At 40.3% G+C, this 19,245-nt stretch overlaps 1 protein-coding gene across 6 annotated transcripts in view; it reads right to left on the bottom strand.

Annotated features, from left to right (window-relative positions):
• Positions 1–10,698, bottom strand: part of LOC124196373 — a 30,116-nt gene extending 19,418 nt beyond the window's left edge. For 5 of the 6 annotated variants that reach the window (XM_046591424.1, XM_046591425.1, XM_046591422.1 and 2 more), the window contains exons 1-2: positions 10,291–10,698; positions 9,602–9,672 (exon numbers count right to left, since the gene is read on the bottom strand). The gene's annotated coding sequence lies outside the window, so the exon portion shown is untranslated. Of the gene's footprint in view, positions 1–9,601; positions 9,673–10,238 lie in introns of all 6 variants that reach the window. The other variant, XM_046591423.1, reaches the window with a different exon arrangement.
• Between the last annotated feature and the right edge of the window lie 8,547 nt (positions 10,699–19,245).

The following is a 19,245-nucleotide window of genomic DNA, read 5'->3' as shown; positions in this document are numbered from 1 at the left end:
AATTCGGGACACGTGACTATATACGACTAGTTGGCACGGCGCCCGTCTTATTAAATTCCCCTGCCGGTCATGATGGGAATTTGAACACTAGAAGTCGCAAATAGTTAACGTCCAAAGGACATGAATAGAAACAAAATCGACTGTAACTAAGACGAGCCAACAGAGAGAGAGAGAGATAGAATCCACCCGGAGTCGTGCTGCTGGATGAGTGGGAGAGGTCGTTTTTCCCTTAAATAACATAATTCCTTTGTTGCAGGTAAGATATAATTGTCTACTGCTGAGGGGGGGTACAAACACATTGACTGCTCTGCGTGCTGTTTTTTATGTGTGATTACACACGGATCATTTTATACGAGATATCTCTGGATCGCCGGATATGTGCTATACATATTACCGGTTCTAGTTGTACTTTGTACTCGCCGAGTCCTCTAAGGCACGAACACACTCCACCCGAAGGAGAAACAAAAGAATCCGCCGGAAATAACAGTATAACTAATTGTGTCGTCTTTGTATAAGTATGGGACTATATGGTCCAGTTTCAGATGTCGCTAGGTAACCGCCTTATACCTGTAGTATTATAGCTCAGCTATCAAGTAACTATATAGATAATTAAGGATTAAAATACGACAAAATATTTCAACTATGTAACATAACAAAGTCCAACTAATAATACTACTATCCTCCACCGCCCCCTCATCCGGCCATCCCCACGCACACAAATCAATGACAGTTTGCCATAACCATATGCCTCAGAGTCAGTATATAAATATAACTGATTAGTATAATTGCTAACTTGGACCCAGTGGACCCAGCAGTCCCGCGTGTAGGAGTATCCATAGCATATAGGACTGCAACACACGATTATTAATAGAAAAGGAAGAAATGCAATAATGAACTGTTCTCTGTGTTTCTTTTTGGCATTCATTCGCGACGGTTGTAGTACATACATGTGCATTGTGCAATTTTGGCACTGTGTTCTGTATGCCACGAACCCTTCGTGAAGATCTTAATCAACTTAGTAAAGCTGGAATGTTTGGGGCTGTATATATAGATAATGTTTAGTACTTTCCTATAAATAAAACGCCATTTGGCATTTGCATGCACTTACGTAAATACTATGCGTGTCCATAATAGAAATGGCCACTATTTTACACTCAAGAAATGGACTGATTTATTGTTTTCTCCCTTAAATCACTTGTCGATTTAAAAAAAAATGAGGTGATTATACCTAAATGCGTAACACAAATGTGTGTAGCGTTTACTATACAAAGAAAATTCAAGCTGTAATTCAAGCAGTTGTCGGCCATAAATCTCGATTCACGCGGGACCCGCTCTTTCTTACCCGTGTGGATTCCCACCGGATTCTCTCCCAAAAGTTTTACGACGATTGATTCACGTTTACGTCATCATTCACCAATCCCGTTTAACGCACAAGTTATACGACTCTACCAAAGTTTGACCCGAAATCTCTGAGCTAATATAATAATCTCCGCTTTTGATCGCCGTCGTCACAGACGGCCGACCGAGCGTGAGCGTTCCGTTGTCTCACCCATCAGGTTCGTTCTATCAAGAATTGAGGCGTTAATGAATCCATCTTGGAGTCCCTTATTTTCATCTTATAGTCCTCTTCATTTTGTTTTTCTTATTTTGCGTAGAATTACCGAACCGGAAAGAAAAGTCGACAGCAGCCTGGCAGAAGAATGACGACTAGCCAAAGCCATCACAGATCATGTGTGCATGCCTAGTCGTAGTCGGTTTCAAATTAGAAAAAGAGAAACGCACCAGAGACCGACTCCTATACCCGCCTACATATGGTGAGTGAAAAAGGGCAGAACGAAACTATAGGCCAAAACGGTACGTGTCTACCCGAGCTTGGCTTCTTGCGGTGAGTTATTTGCAAATTTCAAAGAGACACCCCCCCTTATACATTTATTTATTCCTAGCAGGCAAATCTTAAAAAAACAAGGGAAGACAAAAAAATAATAAAGAAAATGGACCGATAAAAAACACAAATCAACAGCGCTCTGCCATGTGTTCCGTGCACGACTTTGCACACGACTCTCACGACTGCGTACACAACGGGAATGGCGTGTACCGAACGCATATCTCATTTTTTTTTCTGTGGATGGGGGAGCTGCTGAATCTTGAATGCATATATTTTTATACTATGCTTTCATTTTTAAAACCATAAAGGGCGGAAAAGTTCTTGTAGAACAACGAGGGAGGGAACACAAAATTATTGCCGCATTCTTTTTTATTCCGTTGATCATTTGATCTAATATAATTTCCAATAGTTTTCCAATTTCCCATTTCAAAGCGCATGCTCTTTCTCGTCCTTCAAAACTGGGCGATTGAATGAATTAACTATGTACCGTATTAGAAAATAGTTGAAATATCATTAAGGCGAAATCGAAACTTTTCTTCATTTAATGCTGGCCATTTTGTTGAAACTCTTTCAATTTTCTACTCAGTCTGAACTCTCTTCTCCCGACCTCGATCACATCCAGCGCGGATGTACTATCCGCCGCTTTCGTGTATATAAATCGAAGCGGAAGAAATTAATTTGTATTACATGTTACAACTTATAGGCGGCACTCAAGTTTTATTTTTAGAAATTGTATACGTATATAATACGTGTATTATTCTCTATGGCATTTAGATTACTAATTCACCCATATTTAGCGCTAACCTTTTTCATCAAAGCGCCCAGAGTGGTATTATGATTCATGATTGTGTCCGTGTGTATGATGTGTATGTTTAGACGTTTCCACAATGCTCATTCTCTTTACACATGCTGTAATTCTCACATTAATGGTGCGCATTCAAATAGATATAATCCACATCTGCTGGTGCGGGAGACGACTAGATAGATACACAACGTGGCTGTAAAACACACACACACACACACAAAGCTATATATTCGCTCTCTCAAATATAATCGCCAGAGTTTTGGCCGTCTAGCATTGATGCGGTTTCGCTTAGATTCGTCCAAAAAGACTTTATCCGCTTTGCGTGCGGGGGTTTCACGCTCAAACCGTCCAGTATATTACCGCTTTAGTCTGCTGGGTTAAATTTCCCTAAACAAACATCTGTTTTTTATTATTTCATTCCTTTCGACCGGATCGGGTGGCCCCCCCCCCCCAGACTGCCCATTCGATCCAGTTACAGTCAACACACTCAAGAAGGAAGCAGTTTATGGAGTTTCTATTTCGAGAAGAACCTATTAAACGCCGATCGTGGAAATGGTGACAAACGGGTTCACGAGGTTCAGCCTTCTATACTATACAGTTGGCCGGCGTTTGAATTTGAGACGTGTAAACAGAATATCGGGTGTGGGTTTAGCGCCTTTTTGATTTATTCGAAAGTGAATTGCACTCGCATCGCATTTGGTTATTCGTTTTTAAAAACGACTGGGGCGTACATAGACAGCGATAGTGCACACGAATTTAAATATCCTTTGAGGGGTAAAAATCTGAACAGAAAAATTCACTTAAGCTTCAAATTTCTCTTGTAAGATTCACGATCAATGACTATACATTTGACGATTGACTTTGAAAAAGGCTACCGCAGAGTTAAACTTATTTAATAAATCTGGGACTCATTCACGCTAAGGATGGACAAATAATTAGCCTGCGATTGACGCCAGTCTATACTATAAATGTGGATTTAATCTTACATAATCTTCACCCACACCAAGTATTGATTACGACGTCCGCTCCTTTCGAATAAGAACCTGCCACTAGTCATACTCGTTTCCCCCATTTAAATTCCAAAGAAGAAAGCGCGACATCTAAATACAAACCGGAAACGTTCTGCTGATCCGGTGATTCACAACCAGCTCGGGATTACCTTTTCCACGAACCAGAATTCAAAGACTCCCGTATGGTAATTATTAGGAACCGTCTATAGAACTCTAGGGGGTCATTATTTCTTATAAGAATCGATAATCTCAGCGCTGAATACGTAAGAAATGAGTCAACGACGTTTGTTGGGCCAACTGAGGCATTATATGTTACGCAACTTCCTATGAGGTGTGTCGAGTAAATGGAAATAAATATTCTTGCGGACCGCCTCAGCGGGGTTCAAACGAGACGAGGCGACAAACGCGCAGCCAGATTTATTCTCGGATTTATTAGCCCATTTCTCACAACACCTTGTTGAATTTGTAATATAGCATTTAAATTTTCAATAAGTCTCTTTCTGCTGTTGGTATTGAAAATTTAAACCCCCCTGAAATGTCTCAAAAACCGACTATCAAATAGAAGATGAGCAAACATTGTGGAGTCAAGAGATTTTATATCCAATCCAACTCGAATTGATATCTTCGTGAAGGGGAAATGACAAGAATAGATGTAACATTGTTCGGCCACTATATAATGGAAATAATCATGATTCGCGTTGTTTATTCTATCTCAACTGCTGCTGCCTCTGAGACAAATGGATTTATCTTCTTTCGGTTATTACGACGGGTATATGCACACAACAGGAGACCGCAAAGCAGCTACATCACGAAAGAGAATAAGAGAAAGTGTGGGTGGTCGACCCCACAGCCTTGTGAGTTTGTTGACGTCTCAATCACTCTGCTAGTTTTCTCTACTATGCCAGCCAAAAACTATATGGCTGGGGCTTATTCTCATTTCAAAAAAATAGGCGCGCTACTCGTGATGGAAGGCCAAGAAGGAATGATGGACGCATAAAATGCAACGGTTATAAAAAGAGATATGCATATGGGATGGTGTAAAAACGTATTATGTAACCGAAAATGTACAGCAGGAAACATCCATCTCGAGGCAACGTAATTTAGTTTTAAGACTATACAATGCCAGCCAGCGTCGACAGAAGCTCACGGCCCCGGTTTTTTCTTTCCATTGACGTCGAAATTTCGGCCGTCACATTTGAATTTCCGGTCGAGCCCGCCGAGCTCCATGCCACTGCTGTCGGGTTATTTCCCATCTTATTTTGATTTGTGCCGGGTCTCCATTTACAAATGGCACTTATTTCCCTCCCACGTATACAGTTTACACTTGAATTATATGACATTAGTGTTTTAGAATTTCCGAGTCATTTTATTTTGATCACTAGAATTAGTTTTGATATCTAAATTAACTGCTGCTGCTGCTATTTCTGGTCTATTATTACGAGAAAGTGGCCATTTGGCTTCGCTATACGATATCGACGCCGAAAAGGACTGCTGGGCAAATAAGTAACAGCAGAAACCTCATCTCATATCTTCATCATCGAGACGATATTCCGTCACGGTAGATGAAGCTAACGGTTTGTGAGGTCTCAGGGATCGTCCCGCACGGATCGTTGCACAAGCTTCTCCCGTTGTGCGCCCTGAAAACATATTATTCATCGTCCGAAACCCAAGTAAAGACACTGATCTGCCAGCTGGCAAGTTATTGAGCGACCCATTGGCTTGCTGGCAAATCTCTTCAGTCAAATCTATCCGAATAGTTCATCTTCAAAGATTAAAGGTACAGATTCAAAAAGGATGAAATCAAATAATTAAAAGTCAACAGAATACCTTTCATTGCGGTTAGACAAGAGATGGCTCATTCACTACAAGTTCAAAGATTCACGAACAGAAATGATGTGCTTGTTTAACGGATGAAGAATTTCATTCACCAACTGAACGGGGAGTCATTTCGATCCGAGACAAACCAAACTTCCAAATCTTGTGATGATTGACAAGTCCTCCGTAACTATACACGCATAACTAGATCGGATGCGCTCTCGGAGCTAGTCTGTGTAAAAATTCGTGACGTGTATAATAATAATTATGTTTTCGACGGCATTGGCAACACGCAGTCACGGATACCAAAAGTCGACAATCCGCTTTCATGGAAGTGATGTAATTGCTCCCTTATTTTCACGAGAATTCCGGCACTTATATGTACATGTGCCGTAACGGTCCTAACCCCGCACGGTTCCCGTAAATATACTTATTGAAGCCTACAGTCCCCGAGCCCGTCTGATTATATCTCTCCGAGTGTATACTCTATTGACCGCTCGAGGGGGTTGGAAGAAGAAAACATAGTAAAAAACAAAAATAAAATTGTTGAGAGAACAGAGTTGTCACAAGAAGAAGAAGAAAAAGGAAACAACGCATTTCCGGCTGTGTGACCCGCTCGGCACCAACTTGGGTCCCTTTTTTCTTTAGACGACGGGAAGGAAGAAGAAGAAGGCGGATCGGGCGAGGCGTGTTCCGCCGAGAAGCGGAATCGATATCGGCCGTGTGAACTGTAGCAGAACTTTATCAATGATTCGTCGGAAAATTGTGAACTTCTATATGTGGATATAGACGCCAAGTTACAACAAAAACTCATCTCACACACGTTATATACTTCTTGGAGATGGATGTAGTGTGAGGAGGAACAATTCCCACATGCAGGCGACGCGCTCAATATATAACATTTCATAGTCTTCTCAAAATTCAAGAGAAATCCAAAAAGGTCACGAATATTTGAGTAGTAGAATGTTGGCGACGTCAAAAATGTATAGTATGGATTCTCAAACGAAATGTGAATCGACATATTTCTATTCCGTACGAGAAATAGTGTGAGGCTTATGTATCTGGGGGACGGAGAGAACGATAGGGCTTTTAAAGGGGTTATTGCATCGTATGTAGTAAAAAAAAGGGCTTGTACGGAATAAATGATGTTCAATAGCACGGCCATGCCGGTATACATTATTAGATTTCTATTCAGAATCTTAACCTACCTCAAGATACCGTGCAGCTTGTACATGAACAAAATGACATGCCCCGTAGGAGAAACCAATTTGATGTCACATCTATAAGAGTATTATTCCATCAGTCGCTCTGTCGACTATAATCTTTTACTATGGTATGAATTTACTTATTACATCAGCCTTGCTGATACATACAAGCATTCATATAGAAGTCTGGGATGAATTTGATATGATAGGACTCTTCGACACGACGACACATCGGAGATCGATATCGATGTCGAGAGTGTGGGATGCCAATCGATATTAGAGAAAATCCTATTCTATGCACTTTGGATCGGGAGAGTGCGCATATACTAGGAGCGATTAATTCCAAGGTTTTCGCACCACACGTCACCCCCACCTTGCATGTCTAATAACCGTACGTGGAAGTTTAGCATATAAAATGGTCTTAATCAGAAATTTCTAAAATTCCAATTCAGGTGAGAGCCCACCCACTTTTGAATTGAAAACAGTGCGAGATGCATCTAATAGTTTGGGAGATTTGGGCTGGAAAATAAAACCACCCAACTCTCGAGAGAACCTCCCATAGGAAAACGGTGATGGAAAATGAAGAGCTGCAAAATGCTCGTATTTTCATAGAACGAACTGACTGAATATTATGAAGACCAACCGATCATTTGGCGTCGCCGTTGATGGAAGAAAAAATAGAAAACGGGGCGGACGAGACCCGAATTCTGTTCTATAGCGGGGCTATCACACGTGTGAAGTCTAGAACGCCTGCCGTATGATTAGAAAGACTCCAATTACAGGCTGGTGGCGTCTATAATAATATTGAGAGTATTGACGACGACTGGGCCTCTCGGTCATCACACACGGCGCAGAAACCTGCAACAGACACGCCACTTAATTCTATAATAAGAGTTTCTTTTCCTTTTCAACGGCTGCGGTAAATATTAATATGAAGGTGCGCACCTGATGCAAAAATCAAATGAAATAAAAATCTGAGACGTAATACGTCGCAAGAATATAGACGTTAAAGGTGATTACATCAGGTTGAACGCACAAGCGCAGTTGATCTTTTGTGAACGATGATCGTTTTTACTATGCCATGTCTTTTTTTTATATTTGCAGCGTTCCAGTTAACGGCCAATTTCACGTCCTGCGACGTCAGCGCTTAGCTAGAAAAATCCATTTTCCTGACTGACGGCTATTTGCTTGACGTATCGATGGATATATCTTAAATTCGGGGGCATTAAATCGAAACGAGAGAATAGACCCTTTCATTTTTAACAGTTTCCATTTTTCTTTCTCGCTGTAAATATCTGAATTTCTTCTCTTATCATTTTAATGGCTTCGAAATTTCGCCTGTCGATCGATATTATACCTCCTGTATACGGCGTACCTAACTGCTGCTATGGACTGGAAACATTTTGACAGAATCGTTTAGAATTGACGCAACCAATCGACCTGATCGAAAAAAGAAGAAGGACAAAAAAGGGTGCGGTCATCGCTGCTGCGATGTTCATTCATTTGAAAAGATTCCAACAACGGTCGATAAAGCAAATGGAATTGCGTTTGGCTTTCCAACTCTGCGAACTTCTTTTGATATTCCGGCACGAAGTTTTTTTTAAATTTTAAAGGGGAAAGAAAAAAGTTTGACATCTACAACCGAAAGTCCCGCGCATTTGACAAAGACACGCACGTAACATAGAGTTTTCTCTCGCGTTTCCTTTTCTTGTGGCACGGCCCTGAACTTTTTGAACATGTAAAACAAAGCACTGCGTTGTATAGAGACTATAGTTCTCAGTTTCGTGTTACCTTTCATTCACGTCACAAAAGACAGACGACGACCTATTATCAAGGTGGAAACAAAAACAATTGGCGACATTCAGAATGAATTTGACAAGAATCGAGCGGACGACGCTGCCACATCAACTTTTATTTCAATCTGTTAAGACGAAATAACCGCGTATAATGGGTTTTACTTAATAAATTTTGAGAGAGAGAATGATACAAAAGGATAGGTATGATTCGGCCGGGACTTGAGAGAGAAAGAAAATAGTTAGGTAACGTCCTACTGCGTGTCGAATTGGACATCCATCAACAAGATAGACAGGCATAATATACATTTCATCATCTGTCCACCTATCCTACAGACCGATGCGCTTCGATTTCAATATCAGATACGATACGTCATCTGTTTTTTAAGAAAAAAAAAGGTGCACAGCAACAAAACACAACCCACCTGCAGCAGATGCGCTAAACTGAATATGTTGTACACACCTGTCACAAGAAAGAACTCACTACACCCTATAGCTGCAAAGGCGTTGGACAATATTGGACAATAAATTCTAGCTTCCCTATAGGATATCCATCCATGCAGGGACTTTGGAGTGTGTTCACAAGTCTGTCAGATTTGCACTATAGGGACGAACGAATCATAAAAATGCTGGACATAATCGGCTTTCTATTTTTATTGCGAGTGACAGGCCAGCCAAGAGCGGATAGATCTATACGACCAAACGTCTCGAGAGTTTTCTCAGTCGTGATTTGATTCAAGTCCGGTTGAAGGACGTGATTCGACACCCACACATCACACGCAAATACTTCCGACCTTTTGGTCCTATTCTCAAATTCAATTGCCATTATTCACCGCGGTGTTTTTTTCTTAGGATAATCAAATTCCTTCAATCAAAAAGCTATTTAAAGGTGAACAATTTCCTTCCTTAAAGAATATACCATTGCAAAAATGTATACCCTACACTTATAAGCTCGACGTCGAGTGTTAATTATTACTTTTTTGAGAGGGGGGGAGTTTCAGGAAGTAGCGATCTTAAAAAAAAGCATGCATTACATTTCTTAAAATAAGGTGAAAGAAATAAAAAAAAGAAAATATATAAAAGCTTACCGCAACCGGCGACAAAGAATTGTAGAATGAAAGATACGACCATGCAGCTATATATGTATGCTGTTTCCTGCCTATAAAAGAAAGAAAAAAGAAACCGTGAGCGATAAATAATAATTTAACCAAAAGGCGGAGAGTTTTGAAGAATTTGATATTATAAAAGAAAAAAAAAGGCCAGCCAAATAACGCGCCTGCCGAACGATGATTTATCGGCTAAAAGATCACAACACTCTGAATAACTTTTGCACGTGAACAACGGGCGCCTGAATGGCAAATTACAGCACATTCGATCCAGCCATTTATAGATTACATTATTTTGCATAATTCTATTATTTTTTTCGGAATAATAAGTTGTTGTTGTTGAGCTATGCTGGAGATATACAAAATAGCTAGTTGTTCCAGTATACCCATAATAATTTCAGTCGTTTTCACAGTGCCGAGAGATTTCCAAATGGGAAAAAAAATATTAAAAATAATCTTTTGGCAGATGTTGCATCTATTTGAAAGGCCAGCACCGCGATCCAGGTCTGCCCTGAAAACTGCTCTTGCGCCATTTCCGTTTTCTTATACAGCAAACGCTGGCGATAATAGCGCTCTCTGATTAGGCAAGCTGCCACTATCATCAACAACAATAACTTACGCTAGACAACAACAACACACACAAGGACCCCTCTCGTTCACTTTCTCTCTACCTTGGCGCTTTACGGGGGCATCAGCTGCTGCTGCTGCGATGGCGTTGACCCGTTAACGGCAACTTTATTGCCAGCAGTCTACGCACTTTCATCACAGATTTTGAACCACGAGTTAGTTCTCTATATATCTTCTTCCCCACTCAAGCAACTTGACGAATCAAAGTTAATAATCCGCCCCACACTTTTGGTCCAGTCAACTTTCGCCGATAAACTTTTTATTACGTCCACATTAGAAACTAACTCAGAAATTCTTGTGTTATTATGGCGGGCGGCTCAATCACAACAACGTGCCTTGAAAGAGAACTGATGACGCACAGGCATTTCTCATCACGGCGCATGAATTAATCGAAAGTGAAAAAAACAAGACACGAGAGCACAGCATAGAATATGCATCCGAAGTGGCTGACAACCAGCGCGAGACTGAAAGCCCAGCAGCAGCAGCGAGTGGTGAAGAGAGAAGAAAAAAGAGAGAAGGGCTTGTGCATAGGGGCGGGGCGGAATCTTTCATAGTACTATACAGTCGTCGTATAGTATATAGTAGAGTGTGTGTGTAGTATATAACCGTCCGTGTGTAAAAGGCGCACGAATATAGGATATGTAAGAAAGAAAAGCAGCGCCGCACCACGACCGACTGACTGGAGAGGAAAAAGAAAAACGAGATGCGCCAAGTGGAACAATGCTGCTGCAGTGGGTGTAATACCATTGACTGGCCAACAACAAATCAGTGAACGCGAACGGTGACGTACACGACATCAAGGAATGTGTAATGAACAACGACGACACCAAAATAGAGAGTTGTAAGCCAAAATGTGATATGTTGTTTCCGGTATTCGATGTATTTGAAATTTCCAAAAAGATAGTAACTCGAAAAATTCTATACTTATATGATATGCGCCGTATATACCCCTTTAAAAAGAAATTGAAAAAATAATATCGAGAGTTGTAAAGTGAAAATATCTTTTGAAGGGAATTTTTTTGGGGGGTTATTTCGTCTAGAGCCGATAATAAAACAGACATACCAGTGTCAAAAGAAGAAAAAGGCCTGTCAGGACACGCTCTTTTCATTGCAGCGGAGTCGGAGCGAAGCCGAATAAGAAAAATAAAAGCCAACAAGAAATGACATGTAAAGTATACATGTTTGACGGCTGACGGAAAACAAGGTTTATCGGGTTTCTCTTTGTGAGCGCTTGACTCGATGACCTCTTATATCTGACAATTTTACCTACGCATTGTATAGATGCTGAAATTTTCCGGGCTTGTTTTTGTTGGCACACGTTTCTCTGCTGTGTATATTTGTCCAGACGAATAAGGTGCGCAATTGCTAATGTCTTTCAATGCTACACACACAGCTGGTTGAATAACCTGTCTCGACTGCCCGAGGATTTATATCTCCAAGCCTATATCCTGCATCCATAAACTATCGTCCAGCTCTTTCGTCTGATGGGAAAAGTGGGAACGCTTATGTTAATTACATATGCACAGGAAAACCCGTCGATTTCACACCTGCAATCGATTTATGTAGACACTTTTGGCCAGTGTGGTGAGTAATGACAGATTGCCTTGATCAAAGTACTGGTCTGTGTACACCGAAAAAGAAAATTCGCTAATGAATACTCTAAGAGAAGCTTCATCGTGCTGAGCAATTGATAGTTGTTGCAAGGAGGTAATATACAGTCCACGTGACTTGATGATGAATTATAGTTATTAGCTTTTTTTATTCTTTTATTTCATCCGATATTACTATCATTAACTCATTATGCAACGATGAATACTAAGCTAGCTTTCCCTCTGCAGATCATTCTTGGCAATTCTTGAATCAGGATTTAATGCAACTTGAAATTGGGTTATAATATTTTACTGAGCTCATCATTGCGATGTTGGATGTAGGAAATTGTCCGAGTTCTTTGACCACCACCCAGAAGAATGAACCCCGCGTGTACCGAATGATATTTCAGAAGAGACAAGGAGATGAGAGCTGGCCGGAATTCAGAAATTCAGGATCACAATCATCTACCATATTGATGAAAAAGAAAACTTATCGGGGAAACAGGTTGAACGGCGGATTTGGGGTTAAGAGACACTCGGATTGCCTTATAGAATGGAACTCGATCAAAATGTTTGCCATTTTTACCAACGGATAAAAGAAAATGATAGCTCTAACATCCTTTGGCTGAAACTGAGATGAGGCTGATGGATCTGCTATCAAAACTTCCCGACAGGTTTTTTTATGGGCAACAAAACTTCCGTCGGCGATCGTCTCAAAAACGAAACACGTGCGATCAAGGCTGTTTCTCCTTGGTTAAATAGTCAAGGGCAGACTGGTTGATTTTCGGAAGAGAATTTCTTCGTTAGTACAAAGTAAAAATCTGCTTTACAGCTGCACTCTTTTAAAAAAAAAAGACAAGATGTTTTGACATACGGTGATGCAACAACATAAACAATATTGGGAAAGGGAAATAAAAGCGAACCGAAAGATGAGATATGATGGCATCTGCATGGGGAAATCCGGTGCTTTACGACCGGAAAGCCCGGGCCGCCCATAAATTGTGTCAAATCGGCATCGTCATTACGATGGTATTCGGTAAAGTGTAAGAAATGAATTTACTCGGATGGTCAGCAACTTGAAATGTATAGGTCAAGATGAAATCGATGCGGGATAGAAAGTAACGCAATCTCCGAAAAAAATTGACTATGCAAAACAACATTAGATTGCATTACTATTTTGCAGTGAAAGATCGGGAATGAAATTGAAAATAAACAAACGTGTCCGAAGGATAATGTAAATGCAGAATAATCCTAATAGAATCTTACACCAGCAGACGTGCCGATGAAAATCAAACGAACGCGCTGACTATGCTGACAAAAGGAATGAAAGAAGAAAAAAAGTTTCTTGATTGGTTCTCTTCTTATACGTGCTACCGGCAATCGCTGATGATGTTATTCTATTGCCGGATGAGATGTGATTATCGCTGAACCGTAGGGGAAAGGGCTTTTAGACTGCAAAAACTATAATAAGAACGTTAACTATATTAGCTGCGAAAAAACAATTTCAATATTTAGTGGCTGTATATTTATGGATGCTGCTTTGGGCTTTATTATTCGCTGCACACACTCGTCAATAGCAGTGGTGGATAGTGTTCAGGAATAATTATTCAAATTGGGATGGCAAAAATTTTCTTATAATACTTCGCCGATGGCTAGGTACAAATCCATTCATCTGCAGTCATAGAAACAAACATTTGGGCAGAAAACCTGTTTTGAAAGTTGCGATTCAAATCTATCAGATGAACATGGCTTCTTCGTTTAAAGCTTGGAGGGTTTTATTGTGGCGATTTCGGTTTAAACTAAAAGTAATTATTTAGAAGTTTCGTGCAAATTTTTTACTTTTTTCTTGTATGGTATAGGGGGCTCAGTGTACTTGATGAGACGAACTTATTAAATACTAAAATTTGCTATCGATATCTAAAGCATAGGTAATTAGAAGACGAGGAGGTGCCGGTAGGGCAGCAGGTCCCTCTTGGACATACAATTGAATAGACTTTGCACATTGTTTCAAGTGTTTTTTGAACAATTTTTTTCAATTTGATTGTTTGCCTGGAGACAAAGTTGTGAGGTTTAAAACAAGCCTGACGAGTCGCTCTTCAAATGAGTTATTTAAGTTCCAGTCAAGTGCCTTGCTCAGGAATAATCGTACCCCGTAACATTTTATAACCAACGCCATCATATAGTTTTTAAAAAAGGAAGAATAGAGACAATTGTCCTACCTTTAAGCCCGGGACATCCACAGCCAGGCATCCACAAGTGCTCATCCATCCGTTTAAAAGTTGAATCCACCAGGCAGGATAGGAAAAAGGGTGTCCTCGTGAATACCCCCACACTCACATGGGTGTACACGAGGACAGAGTTTTCCAAATTAGTCTAGGAGATGTTTATCTAAAGAAAAAGAAAAACAATGGGTTACGAAAAAATATTGCAGAGACAACAAGTAATAAAAAGCTAGAAAGAAGACAGTGGGTAACCCTCTTATTGTTAATAAACAGGATTACTTAAGATTTAAATGTAATACCCGGTAATACCCTGAATGCAAGGTAAAGGTTGTATAGAGCAAACAAACTCTGCCAATCCATCGACAATGAGCATACATGATAAATGCTAGTCACTGTAGTTATTGGGCACCAACATTTCACATATTTGGAACAGGTTCAGGTTTAACTCTTCTGCATAAGCTCTCAAAATCATTCCATTCACGTTTTTATAGTTTTATTTACCTGAGGAAAGCATGGAGTGGAGAGCATGGAGAGTCACGACATCATAACCACACGACGACCACATTTTAATTTGTTCTGCTATTTCTCTTGCAGCCACGTACACGTTTCCAATCCAAACCAGTCCTCCGTTCACTTTTCTATAATCAAAAATATCTGAAACTTTGTCTCTTTTTGTTTTTTCGAAACTGTGAAATAAAGTATGAGCAGACGACACAAATATTCTAATTAACCACGCTTAACTGCTAAGATATCGATATTAAAAATTTACCCTTCCCGCCTCCCACCACCCGCCAAAATTTGGAAACCAAGAGGGAAACATGTGTCGTCTGCTGCTTTCGTTTGGTTTGCAAAAAAAATTCGAAAAAGAGACGAAGTTTAATTTAACAAAGAAAACGGAAAGAACACATTACTTGGAAACTTACGCCATGCTCATGTGCTATGTAGCTGCACGAAAAGCACATCAAATACCATTACAAAAAAAGTGGTCGTCATGTGAAATTGTGAACCATGGTGTCTCTCCATTCTCTCCACTCATGCTGTTTGGAAGGTAAATAAAACCGATAAAACTAAAAATGCGAATAAAGAATGATTCATGGTAGCTTAAATAGTAGAGTTAATCTGTTCAAAATTTGGGAAATGTTAGTTCCTGACTAGCATTTATCATGTAAGCCCCTAGTCGATGCATGGCAGTTTGTTAATGTTGGCATGTTATGTAACCTTTTTCTTTGTGCAGATTTGAGATCCGTGGCAGCCATCACAACAACAACATATGCAAGTTTTGCTTGTGATGATATTGAGCTGCCATCACTGCAATCTCAGTATCATCGTTTGCTGGGTAATGATTTTCGTTTTACTTTTGTAAATGTGACCTGCTAGATATTTTAATTATGTATGACTTGCATAAATGCAGTGTATTACACAAAAACCTTAAGTTCTTCCATTTATTAACAAATAGGGTTTACCCACTGTCATTTTCAATTTTTCCTTAATTGCTGTTTCTGCCAATATTTTTCGTAATCCATTTTTACAAATTTTTATTTAGATACACAGCATCCCGTCTTATTGGAGAAACTACCGATGTCGACCAAGTTACCGGATCTCTTCTTCCACTTTCTTTAAATGTGCTCGCGTACACCCATGCGAGTGTGGGGGTATTCACGAGCGACGCCCTTTTTCCTATCCTGCCTGGTGGATTCAACTTTTTCTACGGAGCCCTTTTGGATTCCTGGCTGTGGATGTCCCGGGCTTGAAGGTAGGAACAATTTAGGTCTACTCTTTCCCTTTTGACTATTTTTTGGCGTTGATTATAAATCTTTACGGAGTACGATTATTCCTGGGCTAGGCGGTTGACTGCTGGAACTGTTTTCTCTTGCCGATTTTTTTACTTAGTAAGGGTTCATTAAAATAACCAATAGAAGTGGTTGCTCGACTGTACAGATCAGGCCCGTTTTTTTTACCTCCCAACGTTTTCTGTGGGTCACAAATATTTGAACTTTTAAACGCTTAAGTAAAGGGCAACTAGAAAATTTTTTGACTAAGAAGGACTTGTCGCCATTCCGGCACCTCCTCTTATCGGCGTTCTGAAAAACTGAATGGAATTTTTAATTCCATCCTGCAATAAAAATTTCATTTGAAAACATGATTTCAAGTAAAAACTATAAATCGTGAAAAGTGTACGTCAAAAAGCTACACGTACACAATTTGTTGTCATTGTATTTCCGTCGTGCTATATATGAAGCCCAGCAATCTGCCACTGTTTGCTGAGTGTGTGTGTGTAGTAATAGTAAACGCGAGTTGGCGAACTTGCTGTACAGCAGTGAATCAGGGACTTTGAAATGAACATCATCAAAGTTTGGTCACGTTTCGTAGCTAGCCCGTAACTATGCGACCGGTATACGACCGCACCACTACCATCAGTGATGGCCGCCTTATACTGTACGTTTATCTTTAATTTATTTGCAAGGGCTTGCTTAATTGGGCAGGACCACCGAGTCAACTGAAATAAGTGCGGATTGGATGGGATAGAGTGGCTGTTTGGTGGGAAGGGAGAAACGGAAAATAAAGTCCACACCGAAAAGTTTTCCAAGTCCATGCGAAAGGGAGAGCGTATACATCTTACACGAGTAGAGATAGAGGCAACGTATCTCGTCCACGGTCGAATTGAACAACATCCCGAGGCTTGCGTATATGCGAGGCCGACAAGAGGACGAAAAAGTTGCCTTGGGTTTGTGCAAGTTGTTTCCGAGCCATTCTGAAGAATGATTGCGACCCGCCAGCAACGCCTTTTTTCCACCGTTCTACTCCGCTTCCTCAGCAGTGGCGTCCACTCATTTTCTCACTGTGCCCATCGAGTATGTTCGTAGACAAACTCTATCGGGGCTGTAATTACACATCAGGCTGGAGACGTTACTACAACTGATGCCTAACTGTGGGCGCAAATAATATACCAAAATGTTTTAAATTTTGTCCTTTATCACACACACACAGACCCACAGACCTTGATGCTGAATGCAGTGACAAGGTTTTGGAAGTCCTTATTGAGCTCTCAGTAACAAAAAGCGATTTAACGAGTAGCTTGATAATTGAACAAACGTACTGAAAATCCGCTTATTTCAAATTTCTAAAGATGCAGTGCTGTGGAATATTTTCTCGTCAGTTTTCCTCTTCGCTTTTGTATGTGTGGTTCGTACAGAACGTTCGCCAACTCTTTTATGTAATGCTGGGAGACCAAAACAAGAAACGAAGGGGAAACGATGTTTTGCTCTTCCACATAATCCTCACAAACAAAAACCGCACCTTTTGGCCCTATTATACGTTCTGTTCGTGTTCTCATCGTTCCTTTCTTACTGAACTATTATTCGCCCTTATTTCCAAACTCAAATTTTCTTTTCTTTGCTTTGTTCATGTTTTATTTGAGATAGAACTAGAAAGGAAGGATTTGTACAGAAACTTGTAGGCTATAAGCTAACATGCTTTGAAAGCAATACTTCTGCTACTATTGCGGCTTCAGCTAAACGTTTAGCGAATCAAAGATCAGAGTCAGAGCCTTTTTTTCGGCTTTTTTTCTACCGATTTTCTGTTTATTTAGGTTAAAATTTCGCCTGTTGTCGTACCACCCACGAATCGCTAAGCTTGAAATAAAAGAAAGAGGTTTATTTGCCATTACAGCCCAGTCCTGTGCTGAAGTATCAAATTAGCTGAACGATTACCTTCTCAAAGATAATCACACGTCATTAGAAATTTAGCGTGATTTCCCCTCCGACAACTTATTCCGTAAACTCAGCAGCGTAAATGCATCGTCTCTCTTTCCTTTGTCGGTTTAGCAATGCAAGGAATAGCTGATTAGCATTAAAATGGTATTGTTGACACACTTTGGGGCCAGTGAAACTCAACATATGGCAGCTGTTGTTTGTTTGAATTCATGCATTTCCTTATTTCGTTCATCGATCGTATACGATATACTAGCTACTACCAAGCGCATTTTTATTTGCAAACACCAAATTCAAATGCAGTATAATTCAACGAATACATTTCAGAATTTTATTATTGCCGACATTATAGGCTACTACCTACTGTGCATGTCTCTAAAATAAAAATAACGTTGGTTATACAGCGTATATAAGATCAAATTGCATTTTTAAATCAATAAGCGCGCAATAAACACACCTGACAAATTTCTCTAGGCCACAAAACTTAATTGCGATTCGTTGTCTGAAATGCAAAAGTATCGCATCGGTCTACTAGATATACAACTTTATAGCGGGTATATGAGACATATAACACTGTCGAGCAAAAGTCTCTTGGCTGATACCATTATAGGCTTGCCATTAGGCATTTATAAAGTTGCCGAGTGTAATAAACAGCAGTTTTATGTGACAAAATATAACTACGTACACTGCACCGTACAGTCTGAGTATATTCCTCTGTGGCGATAAATAAAATGCTTCCAACTCCAGCAGCATGCACGCCTTATTCCGTAAACTCCGCACCGTAACCTATATGCTATCCGATCCGAGTCGAACTCTTTGATGGAACGTGTAAAGTATTAGGGAGTAGTATACAGTGAGTACATCGACTCTATAAGGAATATACAGTCCGCCGCAGAAAGTTTTTTACACTGCTGCTGCTGCGTTGTGCCCATTGATCGTGTATTGTCGGAAAACCTCTAAATCCTATGGCGCAGTCAGAGCCGAGAAAGCTCTGACGAGATAGTACAGAAAATCGAATATCGAACTATATTTCAACATCATAAGAAACTTCTGCAGCAATCGTATACGTACTCGAAATCCTGAAACTGTCATACACTCTAAAAGTCATAGGCTACTGCTATACTGGGTTGTGTACTAGCTCCATACTTCCATATATCCTGCAGGATCACGGGGGCGTGATTCGAAACTTAAGGCGATGAATGATGATCGCTTCCAATATGCTGCTGCCCTATTCGACTGTAGTTTCTGTGTCTAAATACGGACCGCTAGTTTATTAAATCCTCCAGCTGTGTATCTTTCATCTCAATTCTCCGTTTCCCTCGACATAACAAGAAATTTGTGAACAGTCGGAGCTTCTGGCTGCCGCTACCTAATCAAATTATGCAAATATAGGAGAGACAAATTGACGGCAAGTGAAGAGGGGGGCGAAACTCTAGTGGCGGAACTCGAGTTCGAAGTTTTCAGACTGGAAGTAAACC

Source organism: Daphnia pulex, chromosome 6 (assembly GCF_021134715.1).
Source record: "Daphnia pulex isolate KAP4 chromosome 6, ASM2113471v1".
In the NCBI taxonomy this organism is placed as follows: domain Eukaryota; kingdom Metazoa; phylum Arthropoda; class Branchiopoda; order Diplostraca; family Daphniidae; genus Daphnia; species Daphnia pulex.
Note: the sequence above shows the minus strand (reverse complement) of the source record. Positions and strands in the feature narration are given on the sequence as shown.